This window comes from Schistocerca gregaria, chromosome 6, assembly GCF_023897955.1.
Source record: "Schistocerca gregaria isolate iqSchGreg1 chromosome 6, iqSchGreg1.2, whole genome shotgun sequence".
Taxonomy (NCBI): Eukaryota; Metazoa; Arthropoda; class Insecta; order Orthoptera; family Acrididae; genus Schistocerca; species Schistocerca gregaria.
Window position 1 is genome coordinate 434,742,658 of NC_064925.1, and position 15,318 is coordinate 434,757,975.

A 15,318-nucleotide genomic window follows, 5' to 3' on the forward strand; every position below is an offset into this window, starting at 1 on the left:
TGAAGGCCCATGATTCAAAACACAACTACAATAAATTTTCAAAAGGCAGAAAGCGTAAGGTTTTATCCTTAAATAATATTTCAAATGAGGCTGAAGGCCCAAACAATGAAAGACTTCACAACTAAAGAACTTCCAATTATAAAACGGCTGAAGACGCGTTATTTAAAATCGAACTAAAAACATTCAAATTGAAACCATCTGATATGGGCCATTAAAATACACAATCAAACACCAATAACAGCCAGCGGCGCTCAAAAGTTTTCGGGGATCGGGCTGCACTTGAAATATTAACGTTCGCTTAGGGGAGACAGGTAGTCGGCCCAACTACACTCCTGGAAATGGAAAAAAGAACACATTGACACCGGTGTGTCAGACCTACCATACTTGCTCCGGTCACTGCGAGAGGGCTGTACAAGCAATGATCACACGCACGGCACAGCGGACACACCAGGAACCGCGGTGTTCGCCGTCGAATGGCGCTAGCTGCGCAGCATTTGTGCACCGCCGCCGTCAGTGTCAGCCAGTTTTCCGTGGCATACGGAGCTCCATCGCAGTCTTTAACACTGGTAGCATGCCGCGACAGCGTGGACGTGAACCGTATGTGCAGTTGACGGACTTTGAGCGAGGGCGTATAGTGGGCATGCGGGAGGCCGGGTGGACGTACCGCCGAATTGCTCAACACGTGGGGCGTGAGGTCTCCACAGTACATCGATGTTGTCGCCAGTGGTCGGCGGAAGGTGCACGTGCCCGTCGACCTGGGACCGGACCGCAGCGACGCATGCATGCACGCCAAGACCGTAGGATCCTACGCAGTGCCGTAGGGGACCGCACCGCCACTTCCCAGCAAATTAGGGACACTGTTGCTCCTGGGGTATCGGCGAGGACCATTCGCAACCGTCTCCATGAAGCTGGGCTACGGTCCCGCACACCGTTAGGCCGTCTTCCGCTCACGCCCCAACATCGTGCAGCCCGCCTCCAGTGGTGTCGCGACAGGCGTGAATGGAGGGACGAATGGAGACGTGTCGTCTTCAGCGATGAGAGTCGCTTCTGCCTTGGTGCCAATGATGGTCGTATGCGTGTTTGGCGCCGTGCAGGTGAGCGCCACAATCAGGAGTGCATACGACCGAGGCACACAGGGCCAACACCCGGCATTATGCTGTGGGGAGCGATCTCCTACACTGGCCGTACACCTCTGGTGATCGTCGAGAGGACACTGAATAGCGCGCGGTACATCCAAACCGTCATCGAACCCATCGTTCTACCATCCTAGACCGGCAAGGGAACTTGATGTTCCAACAGGACAATGCACGTCAGCATGTATCCCGTGCCACCCAACGTGCTCTAGAAGGTGTAAGTCAACTACCCTGGCCAGCAAGATCTCCGGATCTGTCCCCCATTGAGCACGTTTGGGACTGGATGAAGCGTCGTCTCACGCGGTCTGCACGTCCAGCACGAGCGCTGGTCCAACTGAGGCGCCAGGTGGAAATGGCATGGCAAGCCGTTCCACAGGACTACATCCAGCATCTCTACGATCGTCTCCATGGGAGAATAGCAGCCTGCATTGCTGCGAAAGGTGGATATACACTGTACTAGTGCCGACATTGTGCATGCTCTGTTGCCTGTGTCTATGTGCCTGTGGTTCTGTCAGTGTGATCATGTGATGTATCTGACCCCAGGAATGTGTCAATAAAGTTTCCCCTTCCTGGGACAATGAATTCGCGGTGTTCTTATTTCAATTTCCAGGAGTGTATATCCGATCCACCGGCAACCCAAGCAAGAGACAATCAACGGTCGCACCGACAAGACGACTTGCTTTCCACCCGACCAGTACACAAGAAACTCCAAAGGGAAACCGTAAAAGCCGTCCACATGCAAGTATGCATAAGCTGTCAAAACTACACACACGTGTTGGACAGCGACAACACGGTGAGGAAAGGACGCTGCCTGAATTTTACGCCAGCGGTCAGGGCACGTAAGCGGAACGCTTACGGCCACAAAGCAGAAAACTCCGCTGGTGCACTTGGACTTCAAATAACTAAAATACAGTTAAACTACACCAGATGGTGGCCAAACGTTCGCCAACTCGAACGCTCGCTGTTGCTCAAGGCAATATTCCCAACAGCCAACCATGAAAAGCAACGGCACAACGTGAGTAGACTGGTTTCGGTAATTAAATCACCATTCAACTCTGATGTCCTGGGTCGGTGAGCCGCCGACCTCATAGCTATCAGTACAGCTCACACAAACTCCGACACTGCATAGAGAGTGCCAGCGGGCCCGGCCCACTGCACCGCGCGGAGATTTACTGGCTGATCCACACCAATCGACCGACTGCCACACATCAGCACGGAGACAGAACTAAAATAACTGAGCAGTCGACATCACAAGCTACACACAGTTTCACGAACACTTGCACGAAGGACTAGACAATACTAAGGGCAGAGGCGGTGCAATAACGAGGACGAATCACGAGTTGGTACACGCAGGCAACACATAAGTGATCGGCGGCCAACATACACGTCGTTCTACAAGACTACCGACCGACGACCAACCAAGGTGGTCCGCGCTCAAGTGATACGTATCGGCAACCGTCAGGAGAGTCATGGATGTCCGGGCCTCACTGCAGCCACGCCCCGACTGAACTTCTGCCGCGTCCTAAATCAAACACTCCCAGCTCCGAAACGCACTGCTAGCGCCTCCCAACTCACTGGCAGATCCGAACGCACTCCGAACACATGAGAAAGGGAAATAATAGCAGTCAGCAAAGATAATACGCCAGGGCTTACATCGATAAGGGCCGCTGCTGCCCCTCACGGGCATGCAAGGCGGGAACTCAGTGAGACCAGTAATTGAAATTAACATAACGAGGTGGTAGTACAGTAAAAAACAGGGGGTCAAATGAGATATGGCACGAACACGAGCTACGCACGGCTGAATCACGGCTCGATAGCCGCTGAAGCTCAGATAAGATGGAACATGGCAGCACAGATCAGTTGTGATCTGACGCGCCCGTTAAGAACAGGGTAGTGCGATAGTGTGCCTAGCAATCTGCCTGATGGTCATGAACAGCGCTGAAATTTCCTGGTAGATTAAAACTGCGTGCCGGACCGAGACTCGAACTCGGGACCTTTGCCTTTCGCGGAGAAGTGCTCTACCACCTGACATACCCAAGCACGACTCACGACCCGCCCTCTCAATTTCAGTTCTGCCAGGACCTCGTCTCCTACCTTCCAAACTTCACAGAAGCTCTACCACTCGCGAAGGAAAGGATATTGCGGAGACATGGCTTAGCCACAGCCTGGGGAGTGTTTTCAGAATGAGATTTACACTCTGCAGCGGAGTGTGCGCTGGTGTGATACTTCCTTTCAGAAGCTGTGAGGGCGAGTCGTGAGTGGTGCTCGGGTAGCCCTTTTTTTAATTCTTTGTTGATCTCACTTTGTTCTACGCTACTGGCCATTAAAATTGCTACACCACGAAGATGACGTGCTTTAGACGCTAAATTTAACCTACAGGAAGAAGATGCTGTGATATGCAAATTATTAGCTTTTCAGAGCATTCACACAAGGTTGGCGCCGGTGGCGACACCTACAACGTGCTGACATCAAGATTTCTCATACACAAGCAGTTGACCGGCGTTACCTGGTGAAACGTTGTTATGATGCCTCGTGTAAGGAGGAGAAATGCGTACCGTCACGTTTCCGACTTTGATAAAGGTCGGATAGTAGACTATCGCCATTGCGGTTTATCGTATCGCGACATTGTTGCTCGCATTGGTCGAGATCCAATGACTCTCAGCAGAATATGGAATCGGTGGGTTCAGGAGGGTAATACGGAACGCTGTGCTGGATACTAACGGCCTCTTATCACTAGCAGTCGAGATGACAGGCATCTTATACGCATGGCTGTAACGGATCGTGCAGCCACGTCTCGATCCCCGAGTCAATAGATGCGGACGTTTGCAAAACAACAACCATCTGCAAGAACAGTTCGATGACGTTTGCAGCAGCATGGACTATCATCTCGGAGATCATGGCTGCGGTTACCCTTGGTGCTACACCACAGACAGGAGAGCCTGCGATGGCGTACTCAACGACGAACCTGGGTGCACGAATGGCAAAACGTCCTTTTTTGGGATGAATCCAGGTTCTTTTTACAGCATCATGATTGTCGCATCCGTGTTTGGCGACATCGCGGTGAACGCACATTGGAAGCATGTATTTGTCATCGCCATACTGGCGCATCACCTGGCGTGATGGTGTGGGGTGCTATTGGTTACACATCTCGGTCACCTCTTTTGTTCGCATTGACGGCACTTTAAACAGTGGCCGTTATATTTGAGATGAGTTACGACCCGTGGCTCTACCCTTAATTCGATCCCTGCGAAACCCTAATTTTGAGCAGGGTAATGCATGACCGCACGTTGCAGGTCCTGTACGGGCCTTTCTGGATACAGAAAATGTTCGACTGCTGCAGTGGGCAGCACATACTCCAGATCTCTCACCAATTGAAAACGTCTGGTCAATGATGGCCGAGCAACTGGCTCGTCACAATGCGCCAGTCACTACTCTTGATGAACTGTGGTATCGTGTTGAAGCTGCATGGGCAGCTGTACCTGTACACGCCATCCAAGCTCTGTTTGACACAATGCCCACGCGTATCAAGGCCGTTATTACGGCCAGAGGTGGTTGTTCTGGGTATTGATTTCTCAGGATCTATGCACCCAAATTGCGTGAAAATGTAATCACATGTCAGTTCTACTGCAATATATTTTTCCAATGAATACCCGTTTATCATATGCATTTCTTCTTGCTTTAACAAATTTATTGGCCGGTAGTCTATTTTGTTCGATGAATATGTTCGGGGCGGACGTCTCATGACATTCATTCAGGTTGTTCGTTGATCCATGCACTCAGCTTTTTATTACAGAATGTAGCTGAACCCTGTGGCCGAACACGCTGAACTATCGTGACGGCAAGTAGCTCAGTTGTTAAAGCACCTGCATCTGAAGTGCAAAGGTCCCGAGTTCGCGTCTCGTTCCGGCACACAGTTTTAATCCGCCAGGATGTTTTATACCGGTCTCACAATCCGCTGCAGAGTGAAAGTCTCATTCATGAACGGCGCTGTATGACCTCAAATACCTATGATATCCTCTGCAGGTACTTGGAATGGTTGTTCGCACACGCGAATAGTTCTAAAGGCTAATCCCGCATGTTCAACTTTGAACACGTCGACGTTACCGACAGCGTGATGGAAATGGAGTCGCCGGCCTGACTGGCAGTTCGGTTCTAGGCACTACAGTCTGGAACCGAGCTACCGCTACAGTCGTAGGTTCGAATCCTGCCTCGGGCATGGATGTGTGTGATGTCCTTAGGGTAGTTAGGTTTAATTAGTTCTGAGTTCTCGGCGACTGATGACCTCATATGTTAAGTCGCATAGTGCTCAGAGTCATTTGAACTATGTGAAACTGAGTCCCCGTTTGGTAGCCGGCAAAAGTTGAAATGTAATGTCGATTACCTGAACTTATTTGCCATGACCGCAGTGCGCAAAGCCCGCGCGAAGGCCAAGTCATACGACCGGCAGCTGTAAGTACGACACGTCCACTCCGGCCGCCCGCTAAAGCCACACTGTTTCCTTTAAACCATGGAAGCACACATACGTTTTGTTACATTACCACTAAAGAAATGGTTTTGCGTCAGTACGTAAGATAGGGTGATGCAGGTGCTAATTGCGTTTAAGAATTATGACTAACCCAAAATTAATGAAGTGTAAGCGCCTTACCAAGTTCTCAGACAAAACAAGTAATGCAAAAGGTAATTTCGAATGACTGTAGAAATTTCAAGAAATTAACGATTTATTTCATTGCAAAATTAATGACAGCTGTTACATCATTGACAGCAGGGGTGGCCGAGCGATTCTAGGCGCTAGTTCTAAATTCTAGGGGACTGATGACCTCAGAAGTTAAGTCCCATAGTGCCCAGTGCCATTTTTTTGTTACATAACTAGCACAAACAAATATAAAAAGAAAGAAGACTGAAGCTAGCAAATGAACAAGTATTAAAATCAAAACCATAAAAACAAAAAGATTAGACATTTTTTCCTGGTGTTTACTAGATGTAACATGTCAGAAATTTTTAGCATGTTTCACGTTTTTAAATATTAATGCTTTGAAAACTTGTGCCAAGTCAATATACTGTTTTCTTTTTTTTTCACTTAAAAATTCATTTAACAAAAAAAAAGTGATTAAAACTAAATCAAAGGCTTTGCAAGCTGCCCCCAACTCCTCCACCCCCGCCCCTCTCCATAACAAGGGTAATAGAATACCAATTAAGTAATAATAACAATAATAATAATAGCATCAACTTAATCTCTGAAACTTAGCACTCAGTTCAACGCCATCTGTTATGCGACAGTGTAAGCTCACTAGTCAAGTACATCGGTCATCTTCCTGGTGCGATGAAAACGCACGAGTTTACGTAACAGATATATTATTCTACTTCACGTCTAAGGCAACTGCACGCTAAATAACGTTACAGAGAACTGTTTGCAATTCAGATTGTTCGTGTCGATGAACTTTCGTACTCACAAGTTCTTCTCCCAAGTCAGAGAGTGCTATAAATGGTTGTGAAGAGAGAGGAAACTGCTGGAAGGTCCGAGGTCGGATACGATAAGAAAATAGGAATCAACCAGGAACGGTACACCACGTTGTAGACGAACTGATACAGTTCGCAGGTAAACGACCCGTATGTGGCGACGCTGACCTTCCATTTATATTAAGATGAGTAATAATTTTCTGCGTTAATAAATAGGAAAGTTTGGAGAAGGTCCTCATTTCACTTAACAGTCACGTATTTTCAGAAATTCATGAAGAAATTAAAGTATAAAGGAATGATGTTATGAGATGTAGTACTTACTCGTATATTATTTACATTATGTACAGCATTCCTCATGTTTGCCTATAATGTATGCGTCACTATTATCGTAAATTACCTGTAATATGAAAAACAATTTTGTTTGTTTGCAATTAAGTGTGTGATAGCGAGGTAATTTGAAGTAAGCATTACAAAAGACGTTCTCCATTTGTGATTGTATTTATGTATTTTATGTTTTACGTATTTCAGTTGTAGCTCGAAAGACTCCTGGTAAGAACGGTTACATAAACGTATGTACTAATTTTTTGTCTTAAAACAAAAAATTAACGTATAAAGTCTCTGTAGGCGGTGTGTTCGGTAAAAGTGAAGTTCCGCGTTCGAGTACCGGTACAGCACAGAGATTTAATCTACCAGCAAGTTTCAAAAGTCACCCAATTCCCTGTAGTGTAAGATTGCTTCTGGAGTTAGGTTAGGAATTACCAGATAACAAATGTTTCTTAGTACATATAATATGCACAATAGGGCATTGTCCAAAACGTGGACATTCTTATTTAATTGAACTTGCTTTTGAATATATACTCACCTGTACAGGTTGACTAACTTTTGATTTTGTCTCCTCTTTGTGCTAAGATAAAACATCTTACTTCAAAAGCAAATCTTTGTTCCAACAAATTATCGGTATCCCTATTGTTACTAAGATCAACAGTAACTTAATTGAAGGAATTAACAGACTCGTACACCTAAGGTAAATGACAAAGAAGGGATATTGGACAATGAAGGAAAGAAATAAAATTAAAAAAAAATACTTGGCTTTCAGTTATAATTCTGAACCCAACATTGACAAATAAATTTCCATTATGTCCCAAAAATCCTTTTACAATTGCTGTTCTAATATTTGCAGTGAGATATAGCAAAGACAACTTACTTGGATGCAAAGCGCTGCGGATTACAGTATACGGAGACCTGGAAAGAAAATTTATCCAGCAGTGCATACTTTCAGGTCGTACACCCCTTTCTTTGTGCAGAACTGACGTAACCTTTGACAGAAAACGCAGATGCTTTAAAGTTGTCCTCGTTTAAAGTTATAACCATAAACTCCGGGTTCCAGTCTAGCAGATGAAGAGACTGTGTCTCGAGGCAGGGTTGTAGCTCACCGATGTCATTATGTATAATAAATAACAATATTCCGCTTTGTACCAACCCGCTGCCACGCGATCGAAGGGATAGTGGAGTCATGAAGGAGAAAAAGAAGTGCTGAAAGCAAACTGCAGTCTTGTTATCCTTTGTTTCTGTTTTCCCGTACGTTCAGACCCACAGACGAAAGCAGTTTCTATGCCGTGGCGGAAAGAACGCATCTGTTCTTTTTCACAGGGTTACATTCTTTTCTCTTTGCTATTCTGAAAGCATTCACGAGAGAGACTTATTTTTTTTCTGTTTTGATCGGCTTCCACAAAGAGTAAGGATATTTTTCCTTCAATGAATCAAGGCACTAGCAGAAAATGGTGGATGAAAATTCTTCGAGGCACAAATGCAAAGAAACGGAATTAGTAATCCGTAAGACTTTCGGCTTATACAGTGTGCTACGTCTTGGGCGTACCGAAATTTAGAGTGAAGGATGCAAAAACAAATACAGCCGACAACAATTTTGGATAAAAAGTGTTATAATCACGAAGAACAGTAAATGAACTAAAATCGAAGGACAGAGGAGAGGTGAGTGGAACTGATGGAATACTTGCAACTGCCTACATACGGTCGCTGGATGCGACTAGAAAAGTGCGCAAATCATTCCCGTTTTCATGAAAGGATCTTTGAACAGGCTCACAGAACTACAGGCCTATGTTGCTGACGTCAGTCTGTTGTAGAATTTTCGAACGGGTTCTATGCCCTCGTGTTATGAGATTACTGAAGACGGAAATATTTTCGGTAGGGAAATGACGACAATGTGAAACCCAGTTCGGCCCTTTAGTCGATGAGACTCAGAGGGAAGTACATTCCGGCATCTGGATTGATGCCATATCCCTTGACCACTGGTAGACATTTGATACAATTCAACGTTATCGCCTAATGAACAAAATAAGAGCGTACGGAATACCAGACTAGCTTTATGATCGGCTTGGACGGTTCCAGGGAAACCGAACACAGCATAAAACCTCCTGGCAGATTAAAACTGTGTTCCGGACCGATAATCGAACTCGGGACCCTCGAGTATCGGAACGGCATACAGTTTTAATCTGCCACACTCCGCTGCAGAGTGAACATTTCATTCCGGAAACATGCCCCCGGCTGTGGAAAATGATGTCTCCGCAATATCCTTTCTTCCAGGAGTCCTAGTTCAGCAAGATCCGCAGGAGATCTTCTTTGAAGTTTGGAAGGTAGGAGAAGAGGCACTGGTGGAATTAAAACTGCGAGGACGGGTCGTCAGTCGTGCACGGGCAGCTCAGATCGTAGAGCAATTGACCGCTATAGGGAAAGGTCCCTAGTTCGAGTCTCGGTCCGTCACACAATATTAATCTGCCAGGAAGTTTCATATCGGCGCACACTCCGCTGAAGAGTGAAAATATCAGTCTGAGAACACAGCACGCCATTCACACAAATAAACAGAAATCAACCGAAGCCCAAATAAGCAAACGTTAGCAATGCATCAAGCGTCCAAACAAATGCAAAAGTAAAATTCTTGGTACCAACTTAAAAGAAAATCCTAAGAAGTCTTGCTTCTATTAAGTCAATAAACGGATCGAAGCCATCTGTCCAGACACTCTGTGACTGATACAGAGAATGAAGCAGGAAAGGCAGAAATATTAAACATCTTTTCCCAAAAATATTTCAAAGAGGACGATCACACTGTAGTTCCTCCTTTAAATCGTAGCACTAACGACAGAATGACAGATGTCGAACTAAGAGGCAACGGGACCCAAAAGCACAGGATCCGACGGGATACCAGTTCGATTCTACACAGAATTTGCGAAATACCTTCCCCAATTTCTAGTAGGAGCGTGCCGTAGGTTTCTCGAGGAGTGAAGCGTTCCCAATGACTGGAAAAAATTACAGGTCATTCAAATTTTTAAGAAGGACTGTCGAACAGACGCACAAAACTGTAGGCCTGTATCGCTACATCGATTTGTTGTAGAATTTTGGAAAATGTTTTAAGCTCGAACATAATGACATTCTGAAGACCGAAATTATCCTCCACAGAAACCATCAAGAATTCCGTAAACAACGATCTGTTCGTCCAAGAGACACAGAAAGCAGTAGCTACAGGTGACCAAGCAGATTCCGTGTTTCTTGACTTCCGAAGGCCATTCATTAGATACAGCATCGCACTACCACCTAATGAACAAAATATGGGCTTATGGAGACTCAAACCATGGGTCTGACTGCACTGAAGTGTTACTAGCAAACAAAACACAAAATGTCACTCTGAACCGAGAGAAGTCTTCAGACGTAAAAGTAACTTCGGGTGTGCTCTAGGGGAGTGTTGTAGGACCATTACTTTTCACAACATATATAAATGAGCCAGTACGTAAGTTACTGTTTGGAGGAAAAATATATTTTCGTTAATGTTTGTAAAGACCCAGTCTCCTGTGCATATATTCTTTCTTTAAAATTCCACACAATGTCTAATTGCTTAATGAAATTTAATAATAATAACTGTTGTGTTCTCTGACACCTTAGTGAAAATTTATCGATGATCAGCGATACTCAAATGGCCTGTTACTGAAACAGAATACATTAGGGAAGAATTTTCTCTTATTTCTGTGTAAGAGCGCGAGCTCATTTACTCTTATTTCCCTTTCTCTGGCGGTCCGTCTAGCGAGCAGACATTCTGTGCAATTTGTGTTTAAATTACAATGTTCGCTCACTTAAAGTAATTAAATGTGATGTCTGTTTAGAACTTTTGTAATTATTTTAAACCCACCTACTCCTAGTGTGAATAGTTACATGATTTTTTGCTGTTGTTTAATTTGTTACAGGCTGGTTCCAGCGAAGTCGGCATACGTTCGTTAACAGCATTCGTGCATTCTTGATAAAATGAGTACAGTGATTCAACGATAATTAATGTTAGCACATCCGATAAACGTGATAAGGTGGGTCTCCAATGCCAGGCTCTACCGCTACACCTATCAAGAAGATAGGCCTTCATTACTGACATAAAACTTATTTATCCTTGACCCCTTTTTACGACACATATATAGGTTCAACTACGGACACAGTGTTTAAGAAAACAGGTATTGAGAAAACAAGTTAACAGGCAAAATGCTTGATAAAATGACAGAGCCTCGAATCTATTTGAAAGCGTCAGTTTTTTAATAGTTCACTACTTCATTTTCATTCACTATTGAATCTTATTCGTTGAAAAATGCTGACAGACATCCTTTAATACGAAAAGTGTTAAGAGTTCTAAACTCTTAGATTATGGATATCCATTTGCGCCGTAAATTAAAATCAAGAATTATATCAAGCCACTTTGTGGATTCACCACATCAAACGTAATATCTCTGGAAGTACCACACAGTTCACACATAGTGTCTGGGGATACTTGAAGCCTTGTGTCAAATATCCTTCTGCTTTCAGTGAGGTTAAAGTGGTTCTTATAGCAACTTTATGAAATATCCATTATCGGACTATGTCTATTGTGAAAAAAAGGGCTTCCACGATTCTGTCTTTCCGTATCACATGCCACAGCGTTTTCCACTGGTTCCCTTGATTTTTCAAAGGAATGAACTAATGTTTATTTCTTTATAACTAGTGCTTTCGACGGCAGACTTCAATCGGGCAGCTTTAATTAAATATAGTACAGTTTAAGTCGATACAATACACAAAGATCAGATAAAAGATTGTGACCACCACCATCTGCGATACTGAGTGCCACTTGGTGGCGTTGTGGACGCATTACGTATGTATAAGACGGATGTATAGGTGAAACAGAGAGAAATGAGGAGTGATTCTAGCGAAGATCCGTGCGACAAGTGGGGAAATCTATGCACATAAGCGACTTTTACAAAGGACAGATTGTTGTGGCCCAGATCGATTATATCGGAGATTTGTAGAGGTCAGGGGCCTTCCCGCTCTGCTAAGCAAGATAGGCGGTGATCTGTGGAAGATATGACGACAGAATGCAATGCTGGTGCAGGCACAAGTGCTATGGGAAACAAAGTTTAGTGCTCATTCTTGAACATGAAGCGTCGCAGGAAACATCTCCTACGTGTTTTCATGTGGATCCAATAACTACATGGATTGCTGTTGCAGTAGGAATGAAGTCAATAAGATTGGATAATTGATCAATGGTAACATGTCACCTGGTTCCATGAATCACCTTTCTCCTCACACCAGGTCGATGGTGGTGTCCAGATACATTGAAAGGCTACAGTACCGCCCGACACTGAAAATAGGTACAAACACTCTTCGTTATTCTTGTCAAAACAACATATTTTTTGTAATAATAACTCAATTTCACTTAATACACCGAAGCCGGATACCAGTGTAGGAAAGAATGACAATTTTTTTATTTAATTGATCACATGTGAACTCCCACAAAATAAATCCCTACATCCAGTTTGGCGAGATCTGTGAAATGAATGAATGTATGGTCGTCTGCTAACCGCAGATAGTGAATGTGCAATATATGATCATCTTTGAGACGGTCCTTTGGTCACCTTTGGTGGAACTAAAGAGATTAAATTTATCAGAGCTTTGAGAGCCTGAAATGTGGCTGACCCATACAGTAGCAAGGTGCTCCCCCACCTCGGCGAAGGTGCGAGATGACCTGAAGAACGGCCACGTTTCAGCACTCTGGCGCTAGATCTTGTGTTGGTAAGACCTGTGTAGGTGTGCCCCATAAAGACAAAAGAGTGGAGAGAATGGTATGGATATGAAATACTTAAGAGTGGGGGGGAGAATTAAATGACAGGCAGGTAATATTAAGGGGATTATAGTAATCTTCGGAAGTGAAGAAACCACGTGTAGCAATAAGTTGAAATACTTGCGAGTGCTAGTACTAAGTTGAAGTACTTCCGAGTGCTAAAGTTAAGTTGAATTACTGGCGTGTATACTATAAGTTGGAAATATTTAAGAAATGGCGTGTGCAGGACTTGAAATTAGAGACGAGTACTTCCACGTGGTGAGTACTGTGTGAGTCTCAATCTGTGTATGAGACAAAGGATGAAGAGAAGTACACGTTCATGGTATCAGTTGAGGACTCGCGTGTGTGACGAATATGTTCTTAATATTACTTTGCGTGTTATGTTTACGTGTGACGCTAGATTCAAACTCTAATACTCTGAGAGAGAAGCAAGGTGAGTCAGCCGTCTATCCAGCAACGCCACTTGGCTTGCATTGCACACGAAGACGTGCATATATCCTCCAGAGTTCATAGTAGGAAAGAAAAGTTACAAAGTGGGGCAGTGTCGTGTGAAACTGGGATTAATACTAGTTGAAGTGGGGAAGCTGAAAGTGAAGTGATTCTAACGTTGTGACTATTCTTTGTGATTTTGTTGTATGTTGCCAGTGTGATGTATTTCACGTAATTTAATTATGTGTGGTTGCATGAGAGAGTAGCAAGACAGCTTCAGAGGCAGTGGGTTATGCATGTTCCTTTTTGTACCGCTCGGTCTGGAGGAAATTTTCGTGATCATGGGTGTGAGAGCCGAAGAAGAGATACAGCAAAAGATCCACCATTCTATCTAGAAATTGCATTGTAGCGTTAGATAATTACGAGACCATAAGATAGAGAATCACCAATGTAAAGCCATGCCCACTGGACGGAGTTTCTCATATGTAATTATTGTTGTATAAAATGTAATGGTGTGTTTAGGTCATCTTTGAATCATAATAGTATTTATCGGAATAGAAAAGTCAGTGAAAAGAAAAAGATTGGTGGACTTGTTATTCTAATAGTGTGTAGTCATGATAACCAGAATTTATAATGTGTGTGCCATTCATATTAAGTGCGATGGTAACGTGTTGATCAAAGCCGTTGGGTAAGAAAGAAAATGTGCTATTGCCAGAGCGTAGTGCACAATCAGAGTTGTGTAAATTCCCAATAGTCAGATGTGCGTTATCCATTTCCGTTGCGTAATATTCAAACAGGAGAATAATTTGTAGCTTAATTGTGGGTACTAGAGCTCATAATCAGTCATTGATGTTAGTCGTGAAATAAGAATAAATCCACTCGCTTGGCAGACCACTCATCTTGCAGGCCTGACAGCTTGATGCCACAGTATGAGCACGGCATGTGGGTGCCTCTCAACATTGTCAAACAGGCGAACAGCTGCTCGGAACACATACCACATCATAGACGCAGTCTGGTGGGGGCAGTATTATTCTGTAGCGGACTTTCATCTCGGCTTTCAAAGGGCTTTCTACTTGAACACTATTGCAGACTACCTGCATCGCTTCTGGGTGGATGACGTCGATATCTTCTAGCAAGACTGCTCCCCATATCGCAAGTCCAGGGTCGTGTTACGGTGGTTTTGAGGAGCTTAACAGCGAACTCTCGTTAATGTGGTGTCCACCACATTCGCAAATCCACCTCATCTAAACCCGCTGGAACACATCATATAAACTCTCAGGGCAACAGCTCCTCGCCCACAAGCTACCGGCTCGTAATTGACGGCAACATGAGCGTAGACATTTTGTACTATATACCTCCGAAAATCTACAGAAGTCTTATCAGATCCATAATATGCACAATCGCTTCTGTTTTGCATCCCAAAGGAGGATCGACGTACCATTAAGCAGGCGGTCACAATGATTTGGCTCAACCGTGTAGTACTGTACTGAAGTTTTCTCACTAGAAAACTCCTCCCGAACAGGCCATGGAGGGGCAAAGACACCGCCGTGTCATTCTCAGACCACAGGCGTCACTGGATGCGTATGTGGAGGGGCATGTAGTCAGCACACCACTCTCCAGGTCATATGTCAGTTTCCGAGACCGGAGCCGCTAATTCTCAATCAAGTAGATCCTCAGTTTGCCTCACAAGGGCTGAGTGCACCCCGTTTGCCAACAGCGCTCGGCAGACCGTATGGTCACCCATCCAAGTGCTAGACCAGCCCGACAGTGCTTAACTTCGGTGATCAGACAGGAACCAGTGTTACCACTGCAGCAAGGCCGTTGGCTTTGGCACTAGAAGCGCAGTCTAATTTGTTAATATCAGTGAAGTGTGTCCAATAATACCGCCACATGGTAATGATTCATGATGGTGCACACACTGTCATTACAGCTGACAGCATTTTTCAATTTACACCTAAGCTTCACACGATCCTTCACAGTATGCCAAGATTACACTGCACAATTGAAGTCCTCCCTCACTCAGCAGCTGGTACCAATGCTAGTGGTCTCATCCCATCAAGCCAGAGGACATGTGGGAAAACCTAACTGTTTAGAGCAGAAACACAGCAGATCGACGAGCGGCCGATCGTGGCAGCACAAATGAAGACTTCTGCTCTAATA

General features: G+C 44.5%; 1 pseudogene; it reads right to left on the bottom strand.

Moving 5' to 3' along the window:
• Positions 1–14,866: 14,866 nt before the first annotated feature.
• Positions 14,867–14,984, bottom strand: LOC126279224 (5S ribosomal RNA; annotated as a pseudogene).
• Positions 14,985–15,318: the final 334 nt, after the last annotated feature.